Below are 10,231 nucleotides of genomic sequence, written 5' to 3'. Positions count from 1 at the left end.
TGATTGCTTGTACTTTGGCATCAAGAGGAGGCACACAACCACAACCCAACAGTTTCCCCAAGTAGGCAACCTCACTCTTACCAAAATCACATTTTTCAAGATTAAGCACAATGGAGGCTCCAATAGCTTCTTAAAAACAAGATCAAGCAACTGTACATGTTGTTCCCAAGTTTTGGTATACACAACCACATCATCCAAATAGACTTCAGAGTTAGGCATGTCATCAAAATCTTAATCATCAAACGCTGAAAGGTAGAAGGGCATTTTAAGACTGAAAGGCATTACCGTATATTGTAGAAAACAGTCAGGGGTAGCAAATGCCAAAATGTCAGATGCAAGAGAGGTTAATGGAGCTTGCTAATAACCCTAAAGTAAATCAAGCTTACTTACAAATCTAGCTGAACCCCATCTTATCCACACAATCCTCCATTCTAGGCATTGGGAAGGAACCAGAAACAATAACTGCATTTATTTTTCTGTAGTCAGTGCAGAAGCCGTATGTGCCATCTGGTTTTAGCACCAGAAAGCATGGGGAACACCAGGCACTAACACTAGGGATAGCAAGATGATTTTCTAACAAATACTTGGTTTCTTGATTTAGCAATGTACATTTCTGGGGATTGGTATGATATGGGTGTTGTCTAATGGGTGAATGAGAATCAACATCAATGTCATGCTGAAGGACAGTCGTACGAGTGGGAACGTCTGAAAATAATGTGAGGTATTTCTGAATGAGACTGCTGATGAAGAGTGCTCTGGGTGAAGGCTTAGACTCCAGGGGCTCATCGTCATTGGAGTTTCCTGATTCCATTTCCAACCCCAAAAGTGGGATCCTCGTGGAGGGACTCCTTCACCTTCATTGAAGGGTACATAAAGCGATCGGAATCCACGTCTGACCGGAGACTACTGTTGTCATAGTCCTCATCCATGCCATAATCCTCATAACTGTCCCGATATTCCGGTTACGTAAAACCCTGCAGATTTACCATTCTGAATTCCAGGAAGGGCAAGCACGATTCCACAGAGTCTGACCATGGATCTCCAGGCCCTCCCTAAATATCCCAGTGGCGCTCTCACCCTCTGCACTGGCATGGAGCATGCCCACTACTATGAAGAGTTCCTTCACATGGGCTGGACTGGGACGGTTACATCACTTCTTTGCCTTTTTCCAGAGGCAGGATGCAAAGGTGAGTCATTGTATAAACACAGATGTTTAATGAACATGACAAAAATGAAACCAAAACACAAAGTACTACTCAGTGATGAGACAAAAACACAACAAACAATAAGCAATTTGTGCACGTTGACACAGTGCATATAGGGTCAAACACCGACAAAGACCAACAACTAACCAGGACCTTAAATATACACATTAACAAGGGAGATAACCAGAGACAGGTATGACACATGGGTGGGGTGTGGCAATGAAGACACACACACGTGACGTCAAACAAACAGCGAGGAGTCTAGGAGGAGGGGGCCGTGCCATGACAGTGTATATTTATATATGTGACATCTGCTATAATCTTTGATGTGGGATCCAGTCAGGAGAGTGGAGGGGAGCAAGGTGACTCCCATGATGCTGTGTGCCTGTCACGTCTACAGACCAGAGCATTCCCCATTTCCCAGGCAACCTAGTAACTTCCGGGGTTTTGTCATTCTCTATGGTTCCCTGTCTCCTCCCCTTTGTCTCCCAACTGTTTCTAATTTATCCCTGATTATAGTCTTATAAAAAATAAAACCGTTCCTATGTATCTTGTTTGACAGTTATTGTTTCTCCTCGCTTATGGTTAGCTTTTGTTTCTCCTTGTGCCTTCGTTGATATGTGTTTGATAATATGTCTCTCTTGGTTGTTGGTTAGTTCTCGTCGGTCTTTGTTTCGCTTTGTTTTGGTTAGAGTGTGTTTGTCTTTCATTGTGTTTGTGATAAGAACCTGTGTTACACCTAGCTCCTTGCTCCTGTTTTGTTTGTTTACATCTCATTTGTGCTCTCCCTCTGTGTTTGCCGTCTACGCTGCCTTTCCCGTAAATGCTTACCCGGTATTGCTGTCTGTCTTTGATTTTGTTGAGTATTTGTTTGTTTATTAAAACTAAGTGTTTCTTTATCCTATTTGTCACGATCGTTTTGGTTTTACTTGTTAGTTCCATTTCACGTAACACGCAAGGTGTCGGCACTTCACACGTGTGTTCCTGTTGTTTTTCTATCCTTTATATTTCATTTTGTTAAAATCATGCTATATGGAGATGTCTTTAATCATATTAGCTTTTCAAAGCTTCAAATGTGAAGTTTTACATTCATTTTTGTAGACATTTGTTAATCCCAGTTATCTCACTCTTTCTTGCATTATGCACTGGCTCACCGTAACACTGTATGTGACATTTTCTCTTTCGAAAGCTTGCCTGAACGTTGGCATATTTTGACAGTTTTCAGTCTGTTCTGCCTTGCTTTCCTTTATGCAGTTTTCCATGCTTGGTTAAATATGTGGGTTCAGAGCTGGAATAAATACTAACATACCCATTAAAGATGCTCCTACATGCTGCAGTGTGTCTTTCCATTTTTTATTTTTGTTTATTTATTTTTTTTGGCAACTAATAAGTTAAAAACAATTTGCAGACACTTCAATACTGAACAAAGCAGAATATCCCGATACATTTTTTGATAGTTTACATCAGTGTCCAGGATACATTCCAAGAACAGATCTTAAGCTTTACAGCATTTGGCAGGTGCTCTTATTCAAAGCAAATTACATTTTAAAGCAAATTCTAGCTGGTTATTCATTAATAGGTCTTTGTTATTGCTGTACATCAAAAAAGCTGTAATACCAATAATATACAAGAATCTTTCTAAAAGAGCAAGAATTTGCCTCTCAAAAACAAGACATGCCTCTCTTGTCTGCATCAAAATTTCGGTTTGTCTTAAAAGTCAAATCCTAAAACCTTAGCCGGTTACTTGTGCACAACCAGAATTTTTGATGCACTTTGTTCCTCACTGCACTAGTGCTCTGCACATGTAAAAATAAAGACCCAGAACATGCAAAGATGTCATCAAAATATAGAATAGTTGTTTTGAGGAATCTAAAATCTATGATTGTCAATATTTGTTTATCACAGCATAATCACAGCTGCTAGCTAGTGTAACTAGTTAAGAGTGCATTTTGACCAATATCTACCTAAAGTAAGCTACTTTGAGTGGTTAACTACCTAACCTAGCTATTTCCTTTACTTAGCTATTTTGTCCTGACATGTTTGAATCAAAACGAAATGAAAATCTATCCTGATTGTTTGCTGAATCAATTCTTGATGATTCAGGGTAGCTAGCTAACCTAGTGAATTTAGCCACCTGGTCAAAGTGTAAAAGCCATGATTATTAAGGTTGTCTGCCAGATTTAATTAAAAAATAGAAAGAAATAAGTTCACATGAAATGGGACTTAATGAAGACATTGCTTTAGCCAAAGAAATCTAATCATTTCCAGTGTACCATTACAGGAGGAGAAAAACACCAAAATCTAGGTTGAAGTTTACGGTAGCATGTTAACTAATCATCGGCATGTGAGTGACTATAACAGCTGATACCTGCCTGTAAAGTGTCCTTGAGTCTGAGAAAGGTGCTATATAAATGTTAATAATAGTAATAATAATAATAATAATAATAATAATAATAATAATAATAGCTAGCAAGATTAAACAAAAAGAATCAGGGAGATGAGGAAGAAAATATGTTACTTGCAGGTTTGTCAGCATGAGGAGATTTACATGTGGGTTCTTATAATGCACCACAAAAAAGTGAACAGAGCTCGAATGATGTGATATTGTTAAGGGACTGAGGGGGCAAAACATTCAATTAATATTACAAATACAAGAAATTTTATACACATTTACCATGTATATGTGAATGGTTTATACATTGAAAAAATGCATCAAAAACAAATAAGATGAACAGTTGCATAGCTGGATAGGCCTAATATATTAATGGACAGAACACCGGAGCTTTTTGCCGAAGCAACGTCTGTGCTTGAGAGGAAATAAGATATTTTAACTTACACTAACTATCAATCAAAAGGTCCAGTAATACACAGTCCAGAAGTACATTTTAGTAATGCTAAAACGAGACAGCCGTGTTTATGTCGTCACACCTGGTGTTTGTGACGTCACAGAAAAAGGCTTAACTGGCGTCATGGTTACCATTTTGACAGAGTGCGCACACTGGACAAATCAAACTACGAACTACAAGGATATTCAACAATTGTTATTTCACATTTTCCTGTGGATAAATTGGATTATTGTCAGTTATAGATTTCTCCGATATCAAAGGTAGGCCTAACTATCCTCTTTAAGGCAAACTGGGAAACGTCTATATGAAAAGAATGCACAAAGGAAATAATTTCCATGTGTTATTTAGATTGAGACGTCGTGTGTTTATATACAAAGCGTATTATTTCTCTTGAAAAGTGCTGGGTTTTGGATTCGTTTCTGATTTCCCTTAAATTCGCAACCCTTTTATCATCGATGGCACGTGCGTTCACTTAAATCAGCGCTTGGTCTAAAAGGAAGAACATCCACATTTATGGCGTTTGTATACTTGTCGGCATCAAAAAGTATCAGCAATGTAGTTTAAGATATATTTGTAATACAACTTTTGTATTTTGATTAAAATTAATTTTCGTTTCACGAAATATCAGTTGTGCTGCGTTTTGACGTGTGAAATTATAGGCGTTTTAAGATTATAATCATGAAAGTTTTCAGATTCTGTCATTAGAAACACGGTGACTAAAACATGCGTGTTACTTAAATTAACTAATAAATGAAGGAAAGATTGCTTGTAGATGAAACATTAACATTTTTACTTTCAAAAAGTGGTGTGGATAAAAATAGCCATTTAGGAATGTTACAATCTCATTTTCAACCGTAGTGACATGTAGCATCCCCATCATAATTTACGCATATGTCCGTGAACAAATTAAAATTGTTACTTGTGTGCTGATCATTTTAAGAGAATATTGAATAGATTAAGAAAAGTGTCATGGCCCAAGTCCTGCAGGGCAAGGAGCAGAACTCACAGACCTCTCTCGTCCCAGACAAACATTTATTAGACACGAAAGATTAGTAATCAACGGTAACTGCACTCATATGTAACAAACCATTGAATATAGGGACAGGCAGAAACACACACAACGAGTACAACCAGTAAACAATGAACAATAACACTAACACGAACGTGTACACATGTACGATGACCGACATCGAACGAAACACACACAGTTTATAGAGGTATAATTTAATATTTATCTGTAAAGTATTAAAAGATTTAATATATTTTCTGGTTTTCCCCAGTGAGATCATCATGAGGGGAACAGGAAGTACAAAGAAGAACTTCTTCCCTGATGTGAAGACCATCCCAGCTCCACAAAAAAGCCCTACAGAGGCAATGGCCAACCCAAATATTTCTCCTTTTCATTTTGTTAATTCGCAAAGAGGAGGAAGCAGCCACTATTTCCCAGAAATTTCTGGAGTCCCCCAGAGGAAGCCATATAAACCTCAAGTCTCTCAAAACCTGAGAAAATCTGGCACGGGCACAACATTAGTGGCACTGCTGAAGGCCACCGATGGAAATAATGGTGGAAAGTCAATAGGCAGACTCCTGGATGAAGGTCAGCGATGCAGCAAATCTCGGTTCCCTTCTCTGGTTGTAGAGCCACACACCAAGAGCAGTGCTGTGAGTGTGAAGGCTGATCACACTCCACCAGCTCCATCCATCTCAAGGCTACCCGCCCTCCACCCAAAGCTGGCTGCTCTCAAACAGAAAAGCCCAAAGCCTGCTGTGACCCTGCATGTCCCCCACAAACATGTCAGGGAAGTCCCAGGAAAGGTGCAGGACAAGCACAGTGAGGTGAACTCCACATTTTACACCAGGCCAGAAGTGGGTGAGGTCCTCTACCAGGACCTGGAGAGGCTAACGTCAGCCCGTCAGTGTGCCTCCAAGGTCGAAGCTTCCCAGCACCAGTATGACCTGAGCTGCCACAAACCGCTGCTCATCAGGAGGGCGACCTTACATAAGGTAGAGAGCAGAGCTGCGCGCCCAGCTCCGCCTGCCCCCTCCCTGGTGCCACGTCGCAACCGTGTGCCCCGGCCATGCAAGACTGAGGATAAAAACAAGAGGCAGGACAAGTGCCAGGATGGCCAGGCTGCCTCTACTTCCCCTGGAGCCAAAGAAACATCTGTCGTGAAGATTTATTTCTCTCTGTTGTTAACAGGGAGAAGGAACTGTGGGCTTGACCAGTTGGGACAACAGACAGGTGAGCATAGGGGACCTCGCATCAATGGTTTAAAAAAAATGACTTCTTTTGACATTTATTTCACCATCGAATACTAGAGTATTGAGTCAGATTTGTTTTATTTGTCTGTTGTGTCTCAGCACCTGCACCAGTGCATGTGAAATGAATGGACTTCACCTGCTCTGTAGATGACCACGGTCAGTTGCCTACAGCCTTTGTAAGCAACAGAAACATTCAGGGCCATGTTTGCACATTTGCTCTCCAACCTGAGATTGTCTTACATCCAGCATTCCTGACACTTATTACTTCCTGAGAAAAAAAAAAAATCTTTAAATAAATGCAATTTTAAATGTATGCAGAGATGTTTTTCTGTGATATTTCTGTTTCAGTTATCTTGAGTGTGTGTAAAAATGGGTGTACGTTTGTTATCTTTCTTCAAAACTGTTTCCTCTCCAACATACATATACTTGTGTTCTTCTTTCTACTGGACAAATACAACACACATTACATTTACTTTGACTTAAAGCACAAAGTTACACATCTGACTCTTGGTCTCTTCTGATTCAGCAAACACCAGTTCTCTTCTGCTGGTTGATAATCAGGGAAAGAAAAACTTTATCAGATATGTAATGAGTTATGTTTTACAAAGTCACAAATGACACCAAACATAATTACCCAAAGCTGATTTTAAAGACTGCATAGACCTATAGAACATTATGTAAATGACCACATTACTTAAAATAAGTAATACAATTAGAAAAGAAGTAAGTTATAGATAACTGTCTCTAAGCCCCATTAACCACATTAATATTTTAATACTGGTTTTTGAAAAAGGGAAAAAAAAAATAGTACACTAGAAATTGCCAAATCTTGCAGCTGTGAAAGTCAAAGGCTGTCACTCTTTGGTGGTAGTGGAACTGATTTGGCATTATGGGAAAATTCATAGATATAGTAATCATATGTTCTCTGTATGAGTGAGCATTTAAACCCCATTAAAAGTAGGACTTCAATATAAATATATTTTAAAAAAAAACTGGCACAGTAGAGTTTTTTCAAATTTGATCTGATAAGCAAGTGCCTTCAATCTTTTTTTTTTTTTTTTCAGTCTGATTTTTCAGCACTGGAGATATGTACAATATTGCACTAGTGCTAAGTGCTGTTTTAGCTGGCAGTCAAGCTGTATGATAAACCTCTGAGAAGCACTCTATAGGAAAATCATTTTGAGCAGTGCTTATTAAGCTACTTTAACATATTTTTAATAGTGTTGATGCAATATCCATTCAAAGTATACATACCAGCAATGTGTACTTTCATGCAGCAGCACATCTTCATACACTATACACATTTTATATATATAACATCAGTATTCTGAGCTCATGGTTCAAACTTTGTGAATGTTTTGCTTTTAATCAAATACACTTCATTTTGTATTTTTGTAGTAAAAGTACATGTCTAATCCAAAGCTCTTCAAAAAACAGTTAGTCTGCATTTCTCTATGCTTAGAGAGCGTTAGTTTGAAGTGAGCAACCAAATGCCGCAATATCGTGCATATAGGCGCATTCAATTTGAATCTCGGCGACTTGACCATGAAGCGCTAACGCGCGGATAGCTTCACCGACGTCAACAGAGACCACTAGTTAGTTTGTGCAGTACTCATTCAGACTCTTCCTACGTACCCTAAATACTTGAATAAGGAAGTACACAGTGTAACTGTACATACTCTGTTCTGTTTTTGGTGGGCTTTCTTGTGACGTTCAGCTTTATGCTGAAACAAAAGACAATGCCAAAAAATATTACACAACAATCTTTCATCCATTCAATAACTTACCGACAAAGGAGTAAACCAAACATGTAAAATGGTTCAATACTTGTACTGACTCTGCCTCAGTTATTATTCAACTGAACGTTGGTACAATACTAGTCTGACACTGTTAGTTGAACTAACACACGATCGTATAAAATCACTGTCTTAGCCAGTTCAAAACACGTAGCCGAGTTGGACGTGTAAACACGTTCTGTCAGATCTACTAGTTCACAGTCCGGACTGCAGCCAAGATCTCCGTTTAACGAGTCACGACCAAGACATTCACGCGCTTTAATCAATCACGACCAAAACATTCAGGCGCTTTAATCAATCACGATCAAGACATTCACGCGCTTTAATCAATCACGACCAAAACATTCAGGCGCTTTAATCAATCACGATCAAGACATTCACGCGCTTTAATCAATCACGACCAAGACATTCACGCGCTTTAACGAAGCACGACCAAGACATTCACGCGCTTTAACGAAGCACGACCAAGACATTCACGCTTTAGCTCGGAATGCGCCTATAAGCGAAACATTACAGTATTTTCTCGCTTAATGTTCTCAAAAGAGAAACAGTCATTCATGTTTTTAAGAGCTTTGGTGTAGACAGGCACCTTTACTAACTTTATAAGTACAAAATATGGTTTATTAAAATGAGCAAATAATGCATAAAGTTTAAACCGTAATGTTACAGCACTAAAACAAACTCAAAAACGTGGGTGTAGTGAACAGTATCAGTCCAAAGTGGAAAAGAAGACAGAGGCAGGAAAAATGTGTTCTGTAAGTGCATAGTGGGTCACAGACTAACTCAATCACTGTCATACAAAGAAACAGTGTCGAAATATCACTTAATAATATTACTAATAAATATTATAAATATTACTTCTTTAGTTACACTGACATGCACACTATTGGTACAATACTAACCTCACACTGTCAGTCTAATTACGACATGATCGTGTAAACAGCACGGTCTTAGCCTGATAAAACAAATAGTCTACATCTAGTTGGACACCTAAACACTTACTGTTAGATCTACTGGCTCACAGTCCGAGACATTTGTGACACTTCCTGCAGTACGACGCCTGTTCTATTTGCGCAGTTTGTTTCTGCGTAGAGGACAAAATATAAATATATTAAGTATATAGTGCGTTTATTAGTACTTTTTATACAGTTCATGTAAACATATTGATTCGGACCAATTTCTCAGATGAGCCTAGAACGACTTTAGTTTGGTTATTCTGAATCAGACGACCTCAGTTCTATTGCTGTATTTCGCGTAAACGAAGACACCTACTGCAACAGAATAGCGGCTAAAAGCTTTACGTTTTCAGACATTAACCTTGTTAATATTCAATTCTGTTAATATTAAATTTAAGAACTTGTTCTTTGAGTAGTACAAGTTCATATAATTCATGATTGACAGCTCAGATTCAGATACTCACCGGCTTTCTTTTCTAAAGATATTTGCATTGCGCTTCTTAAAATGGAGCACAAAAATTTCACTTTCGCGTTAAACCGGACTGAACCGGTTTTGTCAAGGATAATTGTTTTTTAGGGGCCGGACTGCTGTGACCAGTCACAACACTTTATCCAACCTTCTGCGGGAGAGAGAAATCAGAGCTACAGTATAGAACTGTATTTAAATAACACAGAATAGCGTAGAACAGTGACAGTAAATTACCAGTAGATTTTGACTGTGGGAGAATTTTGTTTGTCATGGAGCTTATACAGCACAGCTGTTCTGAGCAGACGTTTACTTAGGTTTTCACACACACACTCACACACACACACACACACACACACACACACACACACACACACACACACACACACACACACACACACACACACACACACACACACACACAGAGAGAGAGAGAGAGAGAGAGAGAGAGACAGGTTATTAGTTTGTGTGTAATACCTATTCTGTGCTCACAAACTCTATATAAAATGACTATTTATTGTCATTAAGTTTCGTTTCTAGCATACACTCCCCTGATATGACAGTTCAAACCATTTTGAGTGTTTGAATAAACCATTTTCAAATGGTATCTTGGGTCTCTCCTCTGCTGATCGCCATGTCCAGTTCACATGCCCAGTGATGTAGTGGTTTAAGACAGTATGTGAACGTTTAGTTTGTGCCC

The 10,231-nt window shown here is 38.8% G+C and overlaps 1 long non-coding RNA gene across 1 annotated transcript; it reads right to left on the bottom strand.

The window, feature by feature from the left end:
* Nucleotides 1-5,069: 5,069 nt before the first annotated feature.
* Nucleotides 5,070-9,628, bottom strand: LOC145652822 (uncharacterized). The gene is made up of 3 exons (XR_014119093.1): nt 9,530-9,628; nt 9,112-9,193; nt 5,070-6,856 (listed from the first exon to the last, which is right to left on the bottom strand). It is a non-coding gene; the product is annotated as an uncharacterized LOC145652822 (long non-coding RNA).
* Between the last annotated feature and the right edge of the window lie 603 nt (nt 9,629-10,231).

This window comes from Electrophorus electricus, chromosome 21 (genome assembly GCF_041902795.1).
Source record: "Electrophorus electricus isolate QZ-2024a chromosome 21, ASM4190279v1, whole genome shotgun sequence".
In the NCBI taxonomy this organism is placed as follows: domain Eukaryota; kingdom Metazoa; phylum Chordata; class Actinopteri; order Gymnotiformes; family Gymnotidae; genus Electrophorus; species Electrophorus electricus.
The sequence above is the reverse complement of the archived record's forward strand: the minus strand, read 5'-3'. Positions and strand labels throughout refer to the sequence as shown.